The following is a 12,683-nucleotide window of genomic DNA, read 5'->3' on the forward strand; positions in this document are numbered from 1 at the left end:
TTATGTGAATAACGGGTGCAAAAATCTAAAAAAAACAAAACAAAACAAAACAAAAAACCAAAAAACAAAAAAACCTCCCGAAGACAAAGATTATGAAGCATATCTCTTTGTAGGTCTGGTGTAAGGGAAAGAGGAAGAAAGGATTACATTCTACTCGTTTTTATCTTTTTCTGTTTTGTCTTTATTGGGCGCCAGCCCCTTAATGGAGGGCTGATCCCTGTTCTTCATCCCTATGCCTGCCTTGTCAAGGCTATTAACTATGGACTGAGGTTTTACATAGTGGAACGCAGATATTGTTTTGTGGGATTAGCATTTTTAGGACGGTGCTTGTGGTCACTCTCTCTGTTTCTTCCTCACGGGGTCCCTTAACAGGTTTTATGGTATAGAGAAGGAAATAAAGAGGTCCTCAAACCACCTAGAAGGAAGATCAGACGTCGGAGGTTGCTTTACATTTAGGGTGCCCTGTCCTGATAAACATCCGTCAGCGCGACCGGGGCTACCTCTAAATCCATGCTACTGGCAGCCTCGGCGCAGCAGAGATGAACTTCTGCACGCTTGGGAGTTCTGGCGTGCGCAGTGGAAGGGGGGCGGGGGCTGGGGGAGGAGATCGGAAGGGGAAAGGTAATCCCCGGCGTTTTCAGCATCCTCTTTTTAGAAAGACTGAGTATCTCCCAGGACAGCTGCTGCGGTCACACCACAAACTTAAAAGCCGCCCTCCTGTTTGGAGCGTGCCTTTTCTCGCCACCCTCGCCTCCCCAAAGCTCCAGCTGGTGCCTCGCTCTCCGCCTGTCCCAGCGCGGCGCTCGGGGAGGCAGCAGCGCCCCCTGCCTCCCGGCCTGGCCCCTGCGGCCGCAGCTTCCCGGCTCTACCAGGGCTGCTGGCGGTTCCGCTGCTCAGCCAGGGCTGCGGCTCAGAGGAACGCGCGCCGGTGTCCCGGGTCGCCGCGCCGCTGGACCTCAGCCTGCATCCCGTTCCTCTCTCCCTGAAAAGCCACCAGGAAAAGAGAGAGAGAGAGAGAGAAAGAGAGAGAGAGAGAGAATAGTTCACAGCAGGTAAGTCTGGTTTGGGTCACCTGCTACTCCAGTGGGAGTGTGTGCTGGAGACCGCGGTGCTAAGCAAGGGTAGTGGGATTTGGGGGTGGCTGTGTCCGAAGTGGTGGATGAGCAGGGTCTGGGAGATAAGGAACCGTCCTGAGACAGAGAAGGCTCCCGCGAGCGGACAGAGAGTGGGCGCCCAGGGGAGCAGACGCGAAATCGGTGCGCAGTAAGCGCGGCACCGGCTTCAGCGCGGCCCCTGAGGCGCAGTCCCACCCCGCCTCAGCAGCTGCGGAGCCTACTCCTCCCAAGCCTCCGCTTGGCAGCACTGCACAAAGTTTTCCTCCCGAGACGCACCCAGGAACTTTGCTCTCTCCCTGGTTTCCTCGCTCCCCCACCACCCCTCCAGTTCTGGGCAGCGGAGAGCGCCTATGAACGTGTCCCGGGCTTCCGCCGGCTGCAGGTTCATTTGGAGACGCTTTGGTCGGGAACATCCGGGGAGGATTTGACCAAAGGGCATCTGCGCCCTCGCTCGCTCCTTTCGCTGTTGGTCTAGGGGGAAGCGAAAGGGGCAAGGAAGACGGAAGGGAAGCGTGGTGGTTTTTTTTGTAGCATTTTGGGAGAGGAATGGGCGACGCCTTTTTCCTCGCCGGGGAATCGCGACGCTCCGTCTGATGGAAGTGTGCATCCTTTTAGATTTAGAGGGAAAGTTGGAGTCAAAGAGCAGCCACAGAGCTGGCTGTCTGAAATGTGGTTAAGGCAAAACACTCGGGGGATCCCTTTGTAGTAGTGGGCTTGGCTCACTTTGGAAAGGCCGGATTTGACTCGTGCTGGGCATTTAACCAGGAGTGCGGTCCCCCGGGTGTTTCCTCCCGGCTTCCGCCCAACAAGCCCGGAGTTAATGCGTTAATGGGCTACGCTGGTAGCGCACGGGCCGTTTTCGGCGCTGATTCTCCTCCTCTGATGACTTGAGTTCAACCTATTGGGCTGAGTTGCTTTGACTCCGTCCCAGTGCAAGGAAGGAAATTGACAGAAGGAGGAGACACCGCGCTCTGGCAGGGCGCTCTTGGATCCAGGGTACTGGACCAGAGCCGCGCCAGCAGCTGGGGCCGCTAATGTCCGGGATTCCGAGTTATGGGGACAGGAGTTAAACGGGCGAACTTTCAGCGATTTCGCCTCGAGCGAAGCGGTAATAAAATGCAAGCTTCTCTGCGTGGACTCTTATTTCATCACCAAAACCCCACCACTTCTCCCTTAAATTAGTGCTATTTACACAAGCCAAAGAAGAGAGGAGAGGATCTGAAGTTTATGGTTTAGCCTAAAAAGGGTTCTCCTGAATGTGTGCGCAAGCTGGGGATGGCGTGGTGGGGGCGCGCGGAGACGAGGGGGAGGATTTCCTAACAGAGAGGGAAGGGTTGAGGCGGAGGTAGAGGAGAGGTCTGAGACATCTCCTGGGTCTGGTGCTGCTGCTATTGTGTAACCATGACAACCGCGGGGGCAAGGGCGGTCAGAGCCTTCCCAGTCCTGCACGTGGAAAGAAACATGTGAAAGGCGGAGAAGGGAGAGAGCCACATGTCATCACTCCAGTGATGCCTTCCCTTCTCCTTTTCCTTCTCTTTTTCGTTCTCCTTCTTTGAGGCCAGACAGCAAGGAGGATGAGCAAGAAGACACACATATCATCACTCCCGTGATGCCCTCCCTTCTCCTTTTCCTTCTCCGAGGCCAGACAGCAAGGAGAATGAGCAAGAAGATCGGGATTGGGAGTGATCAGCCCCAGCTGGCCACTGCTTTAACCCACTCCGGTCTTAAGAGTCTCTGAGACTCGCCCCAGCAGCTAAGGCTGGTCAGGGGTGCCATCGCTGACAGGCGCAAAGTGATGACCCTGGTCAGGGAGATGGGAAGAGACCTTGGCTCTTGGAAGGGAAAGGCCAGGAAATACAGGAAGGTGATGTGGGACGAGATAAGAGTCGGGTCAAGGGCTGAGAGACAGTAACACAGTACTGATTCGGATTGCCAACATTTCCAATGGAATTTGCCCAATTGTGAAATGGAAAATTGCTAGAGAAGGGAAGAGACATTTATCAAACACCTATCATGTTTCAGATGCTGTGAACTTTATCACAATTAATAAATATCCTCAACAATATGATACAAGTGTTATTATTCTCTTATTCTTTTCTTTTCTTTTTGAACAGAAAAGAAAGAAAAAAAAAAAACCAGAGACATAAAGAGTTATAAATGGGTATTGTCCCATTTTGGCTTTTATGTTCTTAACAAAGAATCATAATTCTTAAAAAGTTGTGTTGATGGGGGAATAAGCTAGGTAGTTATTATTTTAGACATGATAATAAATGAGATACAAAAATGTTGCTTGATGTGCCCAAATATAAGCTAGTAAGGGACAGGGCTGAGATAGGAACTGTTTTACCTGGGTGTGGGTCTCCTTTCAGAAACTTCAAGCAAGTTGTCGTGACCCTACTTAATGGGAGGACTTTCTGAGGTCAGTTATGATGCTGTATCTGTATCTGTTATCATTTACATGTGGAGGACACTCAAAAATTTAAATGCAATTCATGGTTGAGAATGAGAATGAACCACATCAAATTGATAAGCCCAGAATCATATGTATGTGATATTAAAGATCTATTCATACCTATAGGTTTCATTTTCCTTTGTAGGAATTATTAGTTTCTTTAACAATGTCCATAAAGGGGAACAAAAAAAGAAAATAATTTATCAAATAGAAATCCCATGGTTATGTTAAGAACATTTCCTGAGATTAGTTAAGTTTTCCTCTGTCTACTTATTGTCCTCATAACCTGAATACCTAAGAATTTACTTCGTATTTCAGCACCATTGGTTCACTTTTGTAGTTTGCTCTGGTTACTTTCCTGTTGACATTTTGAGATGGGAGGTTAAGAAAAAGTATCTGGCAATGTAAAATGTTTTGGAATTATCAGGAAACTATAATCAACACTAGCAGAAACTAATGATAAAAGATAGAAAAGTAATTGCTGTGGCTTTCTTTTGCCTTTCACCAGAATTGCCTTCATAGGTATGTCTTTACTAATGATTTGCTTTATATTTTGCAGAAGGAAAATGCACAAAGAAAAACTGAATTTGTAATCACTCTTTTATATAGGGGGAGGACTAGTAAGCGTGGGAATGGGAATTATTTTTGGTGGCAGGGAAGGTCAGGAATATAAACAACTGGAAAGGCAGAGGAAGCACATCTTCTACTGTTTCCGAAAGGGTAACAGACCGGACTTCAGGTTTCAACTTGAGTCACCAAGCTGATTTACTCCCACATATTTTTCTTTTCCAAAATTAAGAAGGATATTGCTTGGGGTTGAAGTTAAATTAATTCAAGAAGTTTCATAGTCTCCAGTTATTCTTCATACTGTGCTCTCATTCCATTGCATGGACATTTATTTGTTAACTATCAAAAGAGTTATCATAAACCAGAGGTGTCTCTGAAGATAACTTCAGGGATTGGCAAGCCTCTCTGTGTCTCAGTATCTGTTTACTACATTAATAGAGCTACTGGGCTAACTCATTACTAATTTTATTATGCCTGTGTAATATCAAATTCTCAATCTCAAGGGGAAGACATTCTAATTGGTGCTAGTTTAATGAGTATTATGTCTTCAGGTTGTTTGTTATAGCTTCATTATTTTGGAAAAGCAAATGTTCACTCTGAACTTTGCTGTTCTGTCTGGGCAGTTCACTACATTGCTGACACATGTTCCTTGAGAATCATCCTTGTCAATTAATAAATAATTTTCTTCATCAACAAGAGTAGCCATAGGCTGGTTTTGAAAACTTATTATTCTTCCTCTAAACACCTGGAGCTGCACAGAGTACTTAAGTAAAGTAGTATTTCAACACTCCATAACATAATCCTTGAAAGGAGAAACAAATATTCACATTTGTGGAATAAGTCATAATAACAATAACAGTAATGATGATTTTCTATGGGCAATAACACTGATCACATTCTTTCCTGCCTGAAAACGTGGTTTTAAAACAATTCCCATTCTCCAGGAAACATAGCCAAAATCCTTTTTAATTTTATACATTTTCCATACCTTTCAAGCTAATAGTCTATTTTCAAACATTTGTATTCTTCTTTACTTTTTCTGTGGTTATGATCCCTTACTAGGTAATAAAGAATCTTGAGGGTAGGAATTTGTCTTCCCTAACTTTTTATACCTTCCTGTTGTTCAATGCTGAACAAATTCTAAATACTATTGAAGTATAACCAATTGTTTAAATAGGTAATAGTGATTTTGAATCTTTTTATTGACTGTAAAAGTCAAACTAAAGATTTTGGAGTTTATAATTTACTTTCTCTGAGATTTTAGCAAAAAGTGTTATTTATAATATTAGGATTTTACCCCTCATAAAAAATTGTGAGAGACTGGGAGTTTTATGATAATGCATAACATACAGAAATAGTGTAATGATCAGATCAGATAGAGTATATAAAAATAATAGTTAAAAATTATTTAAAATTATTTTTTGTAATGTTTAGAAGGATCCCATTAATAAAGATAGGTATACATCATGTATGTCCATGTTAATTCATCCTAACTTTAAATACCTAAATAATAACTAAAAAAAATAAAAGAAAAGAATAATTCACTGCAACCAAGAAATACAGTGATAAACAATTGCAACACTTTTGAGATTATTTTGAAACTTGAGTGATACTAAGATTAGTAGACATTTATATATAATATAAACAATTAAACATCTATACATAGGTAAGTCTTTTTAAAAAGCTGACATTGTAATGAACTATACTGTTTATATTTGCATTTTAATAACTGTGATGATTTTCAATCCATCATTATTAATCTTGGATGCTTTAGATCCATGTTCATGTTTAATAATTTTAATAGCCATCAACTAGGTCATCTTTAACTAGCATGCTAATCTTTCACTGGTCAATTTATTCAGTTTGCTCACTCATTTGCAAAGCTCAATAAGCTACAAAGATTACCTTCATTTTCTCCCCTGCTTTTTCCATGCTGTACTCTTTGGAAGGAGGTCAGCATGCTTAGCCCACACTTCAGGAGTAGACAGTTAGGCTTCTCTTCCTCGTGGGCAGAGTAGCTACATACATTACTTGAAATTATTGTGCATGGAAGAATTGTCTTTTCCTCCATACTTGTTAATTTATTCAGTCACTTATTTATACTAGCATACTATCATGGTTATTTATTTTATACTTGCATTATAATCAGTACTACTTAATTTAATTAATTTATTTATTGCTCAAATTTTTCCAGCTTTGGCCTCTGGGAGCTCTTTCAATTGGCTCCTCTGTCTTTTCAATACACCCCTAGCATTGTGTGTGTGTGTGTGTTGTGAGCATGTCTTTATTTTTTGGCATTTCAAGATGCTGTAGGCTCACCCTGATCCAGTCCTGGAATGAGCCATTTCTCCAAAAATTACTGGTTCTTTCTATTGGAGAACAATATTAGAAAGCAAGATTGGCATGGGGTAGCATTTTACAGTGGATAAGCCTGAGGAGCCCTATCTCACTATCTTATCCAGGTAATCAGCAGTGGGTGGTAAATCATGTTGATAGTATATGCCCTTGATATTACTGCATTAAAACGACAATTTGCCTCTGTGATCTTTCTCCCCAAAACTCAAATCTTCAATCTAAGCACAAGAAAAAATCAGATAACTTACGCTAGAGTAGCATTGTACAAAACACCTGATCAGTAATCTTCACAACTGTCTTCAAAAACAAAGAAAGTCATCAGTTCTCAGCGCAAATGGACAAAACCAAACAAACAAAAGCCTCAAAATAAGCAAAAAAAGTCTGAGAAACTGTTACAGCATGAGAAGCCTAAGCCTAAAGAGATATGACAACTAAATGTAATATAGTATCCTGCATGGGACTCTGGAACAGAGAAAAAAAAAAGTTAGATTAAAACAAAGAGAATCTGAACAATGTATGGACTTTGATTATTGAAAATGTGTCATTATTGATTCATTAATTGTAAAAAATGTCCATACCAATGTAAATGTCCATACCAATAAATAATAAGAAAAACTGGATGTGGTTTATGGCAGACTTATCTGTACTATTTTCTCAATGTTTCTGTAAACTTAAAAGTATTCAAAAAATAAAGACTATCTTAAATGTATATTTAAATTATATAGTGGAAAACTCTACTAATAGTGAACCTTTCTCTGGTGTCAATAAGATTAATGCATATATTAGTCATTTTCACACTGCTATGAAGAAATATCCAAGATTAAGTAATTTATAAAGGAAAGAGGTTTAGTTGACTTACAGTTCCACATGGCTGGGGAGGCCTCAGGAAACTTATAATCATAGCAGAAGGGGAAGCAAAAACGTCCTTCTTCACATGGCAGCAGGAGAGAGAAGTGCAGAGTGAAAGAGGGAAAAAACCCTTATAAAACCCTTATGTCTTGTGAGAACTCACTCACTATCATGAGAACAACATAGGAAAACTGCTCCCATGATCTAATCACGTCCCATGAGGTCCCTCCCCACAACACATAGGGATTAGAATTCAGATTACAATTCAACATAAGATTTGGGTGGGGACACAGAGCCAAACCATATCATTCTGACCTTGACTCCTCTCAAATGTCATCTTTATTGCATTTAAAAACAAAATTATGCCTTCCAAAAGTCTTAACTCATTTCAGCATTAACTCAAAAGTCCAAATCCATAGTCTAATCTGAGACAAAGCAAGTCTCTTCCAGCTATGCACCTGGAAAATCAAAAGCAATTTAGTTCAAAATATAATTGGGATACAAGCTCTGGGTAAATGCACCCATTCCAATGGTAGAAATTGGCCAAAACCAAGAAGCTACAGGCCCCATGCAAGTCTAAAATTCAATAAAGTAGTCATTAAACCTTAAATTTCCAAAATGATCTCCTTTGACTCCATGTCTCATATCCAGGTTATGCTGATACAAGAGGTGGGCTCCCAAAGCCTTGGGAAGCTCTGCTCCTGTGGCTTTGCAAGGTATAGCCCCACTGCTGGCTGCTTTCACAGGCCGGCATTGAGTGTCTGTGACTTTTCCAGCACAGTGCAAGCTGTTGGTGGATCTACCATTCTGGGGTCTGGAGGAAGGTGGCCCTCTTCTCACAGCTCCACTATGCAGTGCCCCTAGAGGAGGCTCTGGCCAGTACTCTATTACTTTGTGGGGGCTCGCACCCCACATTTCCCTTCTGTACTTCCCTAGCAGAGGTTCTCCATGAGGGATATTCTCCTGCAGCAGACTTCTGCCAGGACATCCAGGCATTTCCATACATCCTGTGAAATCTAGACAGAGGTTCCCAAGTCTCATTCTTGACTTCTTTGCACCTGCAGGACCAACACCACATTGAAGCTGCCAGACTTAGGTTGCACCCTCTGAAGCAATGGCCTGAGCTGTAACTTGGCCCCTTTCAGCCACGGCTGGAGCACCTGGGACACAGGTCACCAAGTCTGAGGCTGCACACAGCAGGGAGGCCCTGGATCCAGCCCATGAAATGTTTTTCTTCTAGGCCTCCAGGCCTGTGACAGGAAGGGTTGCTGTGAAGTCTCTGACATGCCCTGGAGACATTTCCCCATTGTCTTCATAATTAACATTTGGCTCCTAGTTACTTAAGCAAATTTCTGCAGAGGCTTAAATTTCCCCTCTAAAAATGGGTTTTTCTTTTCTGTTGCATCATCTGGAGGCAAATTTTCCAAATTTTTGTGCTCTGCTTATTCTTGAGCCCTTTGCCAGTTAGAAATTTTTTCTGCCAGATACCCTAAATCATCTCTCTCAAGTTCAAAGTTCCACAGATCTCTAGGGCTGAGGCAAAATGCCACCAGTCTCTTTGCAAAAACATAGCAAGAGACACCTTTATCCAGTTACCAACACATTTCTCATCTCCATCTGCAACCACCTCAGACTGCACTTCATTGTTCATATCATTATAAGCATTTTGGTCAAAACCATTCAACAAGTCTCGGAAATTCTAGACCTTCTCACATCTTCCTGTCTTCTTCTGAGCCCTTCACACCATTCCAACCTCTGCCTGTTACCCAGTTCCAAAGTCGCTTCCGCATTTTCAGGTATCTTTACAGCAGCACCACACTACCCAGTACCAATGTACTGCATTAGCTTGTTTTCATGCTACTATGAAGAAATACCTGAGACTGGTAATTTCTAAGGAAAGAGGTTTAATTGACTCACAGTTCCACATGGCTGGGTAGGCCTCAGGAAACTTACAATCATGGCAGAAGGTGAAGCAACATGTCCTTCTTCACATGGCAGCAGGAGATAGAAGTGCAAAGAGAAGTGGGGGAAAGCCCCTTATAATACCATCAGAGCCCATAAGAACTCACTCACTATCATGAGAACAGCATGAGGAAACTATCCCCATGATCTAATCACCTCCCATGATATCCCTTGCACAACACATGGGTATTACAATTCGGATTAGAATTCAAGATGAGATTTGGGTGGGACACAGAGCCAAACCATACCGGTGCCTTTCAACTGAATGCTTATGTTTTCCTCTACTTCCATTTACTACTTTGCTGCCATTTTTTCTGTTGATAATACTATCATAATAAATAGTACTGTAAATTAGCTGTTCTTGTAATTACTTATTTTTCTAATAAAATAACACTTGAATTATTAAAAACATTCAGAATTCAAATGATGATTATAATTAAAGGCTGTCATGCAAAAATGCTATTTATTAGTCATCTCTATAAATAAATCTTAAACATTTAAAAAATATGTGCATTTTTTACTTCTGTCTTTGCTGTTTTAATGATATTGACAAGACACATCAGTGCCAGATGTTTTCAATTCTAGATGATGATTATGCTTCCAAGATTCTTGCCAAAATTACTGTGTGACTACTTACTCTTTTTTTCTCTTTCAATCTCAATAACGTCTACCACATTAAGTGCTTGAAAAATCACTTGCCATCAAATGTTATATGTGTAATATATAGACCATGACAATTTTGAATATTAAATTATACCCAAGAGGCTTCTGCCTCCCCCTAAAATAACTTTTAGAAGCTGAGACTTACATGTGTTCCAGACAATATAGAATGGGCAGCAAATATGGCTACCATCTTACTATCTCCCTATTACATTTTACACACATATGTGCATATCTGTACATCCATCCATCCATGTATGAATACATGCACTTATACAGTCATGTATCACTTAATGACAGGGATACGTTCTGAGGAATATGTTATTAGGCAATTTTGTCATTGTGCAAACATCATAGAATTAACCTATGCAAACCTAGATGGTATAGCCTATTGCTCCTAGGCTACAAATCTATACAGCATGCTACTATACTGAATATTGTAGGCAACTGTGACACAGTGCGAAGTATTTGTGTTTCTGAACATATCTAAACAGAAAAGATACGGTAAAAACATGATTATACTTTTGGGACCACCATGATATATGTGATCCATTTTTGAATACAACATTGTATACATCACATGACTGCACAGATATATCTCTAAATGTCAATTCTCTCTCTCTCTCTGTCTCTCTCTCTCTCTCTCTCTCTATACACACACACACACCCACACATACACACACACATATATGTATATATCATATATACACACACACGCATATACATGTTACTTTACACATTATTCCTTCTCTTCCTTTTGTTCCAAATTGTTGAATTTTTTTTTTTTAATTGAGTTTTACTGTCTCTCGGGAAGCTTTCCTTCAGTCAGACCCAAAGTTGTTTTCCCTTTTCTATATAAGTTTTTATACATACCAAAGTCATACTCTTTTTACCTTATATTTATACTTATTTAATAATGACCTGATTCTGTTACAGTTAACTGGAGTTTCTGCTGAATTTGTGCTATACCAGAGCAATGGCTGAAAGTTTAGGCATGCTTTTTTATTTCTGGTTTTAGTTTGTATGAGTCATAGCATACAAAACACATTTCAAGAACTTGTTTGGAAAATGTCATGGAACCTGATCCCAGAATGTGTGACTAAAGGGTGATATCCCACTGAAATTTCTGAAACAATACAAGTGTCTGAAAAGACTAAGATCAATATGACTAATATGATTTGGACTCTTACTAGAATCTTAGATTTTGGGTTTTAGTTTCCATTACACAAAATAAAATTTAAAATGTTTTATAGAGTGATCTTGTCTTGACAACTTAGCTCAATCCAATAGAGGGATGAAGCAATATAATATTCTGACTAAAATTCTTTAAATGCATACTTAATTTGCACACTAAGTATGTGCAACTCACTTTTTTTGTACAGACTCATGTTGTCTACCTCTTTGTTTTAAACTTTTATCAATATATATATCATCGTGATGGCTTGTGAATACTTAATCATAATGAGAGTATTAGTTTTAAAATTTTATTTGTAAATGAAAATAACCATCTCAAATGTTAACAAGATTTTAGGTTTGACTTTACACACCAGAGAGTTAATTCTTTATATATTTTTGCAGTTATATATATATTAACTTTATCCTTGACATATTTTAAAATTCAAAATTCATTCTTTTGACCACACTATCTTTGGACTTGTTTCTTCATATATTTATATAGTTCCCCATCATAACTTAATTCATTGTTATCTGTTTCTTCCCAAGTAGATTGGCCATTAAAAAAGTAGCCAGGTTATTCTGTCTGCAAAATTACCTGCATGATGACAGAGTGTAAGACAAATTATTTATAATTTTGGAAATGGAAGTTAATACAAATTAAGAAATTATAGTAGTAGATTTTGAAATTGACTCCTATCACCTGTAAAGTAGCTGTTTAAAAGCACTTATACTGGATGTACAGACGGGTGAAATAACATTTCCCTTTCTTTGGCTCGATGCACATTTCACAGAGCTGTGGGGATTGTTGACTTAGACTTCACTATGATGAGGCTTGGCAGAGAGTATTCATTGTTCGGGTTTTAAAAAGGGCAAGTTTTTGGCCAGAATAACTTGCAAAGAGAAGGAATGCTATGCTTACACATGTGTACTCAATAAACCTTCAGAGAGCCTGGGTTAAGATATTACAGGATTCCTCACCCTATCCCAGCCCCCGTCTCTGGATGTTGATTGTTTAGAAACCTTCTTTGGTTATGTCACTATCACATGGGTCTTTTCATATTTCAGGAAATAGTACTTTGATTCATATTTCAGAAGTTAATAGTGTACAGTGAATAGTCATTTCATATCCTGTGCACTTTCACTCGAGTTATTAAAAATCACAATGGCATTCAGGCTTACTTTCCCCTAGTATTTAGCAGTACAAAACCATCATCTCCAAATCAACAAACAATCATTCTTTTGTATACTTGCAACCCTTTATTACATTCAATAATCGTACATGACATTATGAAGAAAGATAGTTGAGTGCATGGTCTCTTAGAAAGAAAGTATAAAGCATAGAACTTTTATTTCTGAATCTGTTGCATGTTGATATTATCTGTACATACCTATATTACATAAAGAATCATTATTCTACATATCTAGCCCATACTGTTACAGAAACAAAATAATAATTTAAATACTGAAAAAAAAATAATCGTACATGAAGATTTTGAGTTTTCCTTTACTAACTGGGTACAAACAGTGTTGAAGTATGTGTGTGCTTT

The 12,683-nt window shown here is 40.0% G+C and overlaps 1 protein-coding gene across 1 annotated transcript in view; it reads left to right on the forward strand.

The window, feature by feature from the left end:
* Positions 1-527: 527 nt before the first annotated feature.
* SEMA3D (semaphorin 3D) overlaps positions 528-12,683 on the forward strand; it is a 193,242-nt gene continuing 181,086 nt past the window's right edge. The window contains exon 1 of the mRNA XM_028846124.2: positions 528-1,052. The gene's annotated coding sequence lies outside the window, so the exon portion shown is untranslated. The remainder of the gene's footprint in view (positions 1,053-12,683) is intronic.

The sequence above is a fragment of the Macaca mulatta genome, chromosome 3, assembly GCF_049350105.2.
Source record: "Macaca mulatta isolate MMU2019108-1 chromosome 3, T2T-MMU8v2.0, whole genome shotgun sequence".
NCBI lineage: Eukaryota > Metazoa > Chordata > Mammalia > Primates > Cercopithecidae > Macaca > Macaca mulatta.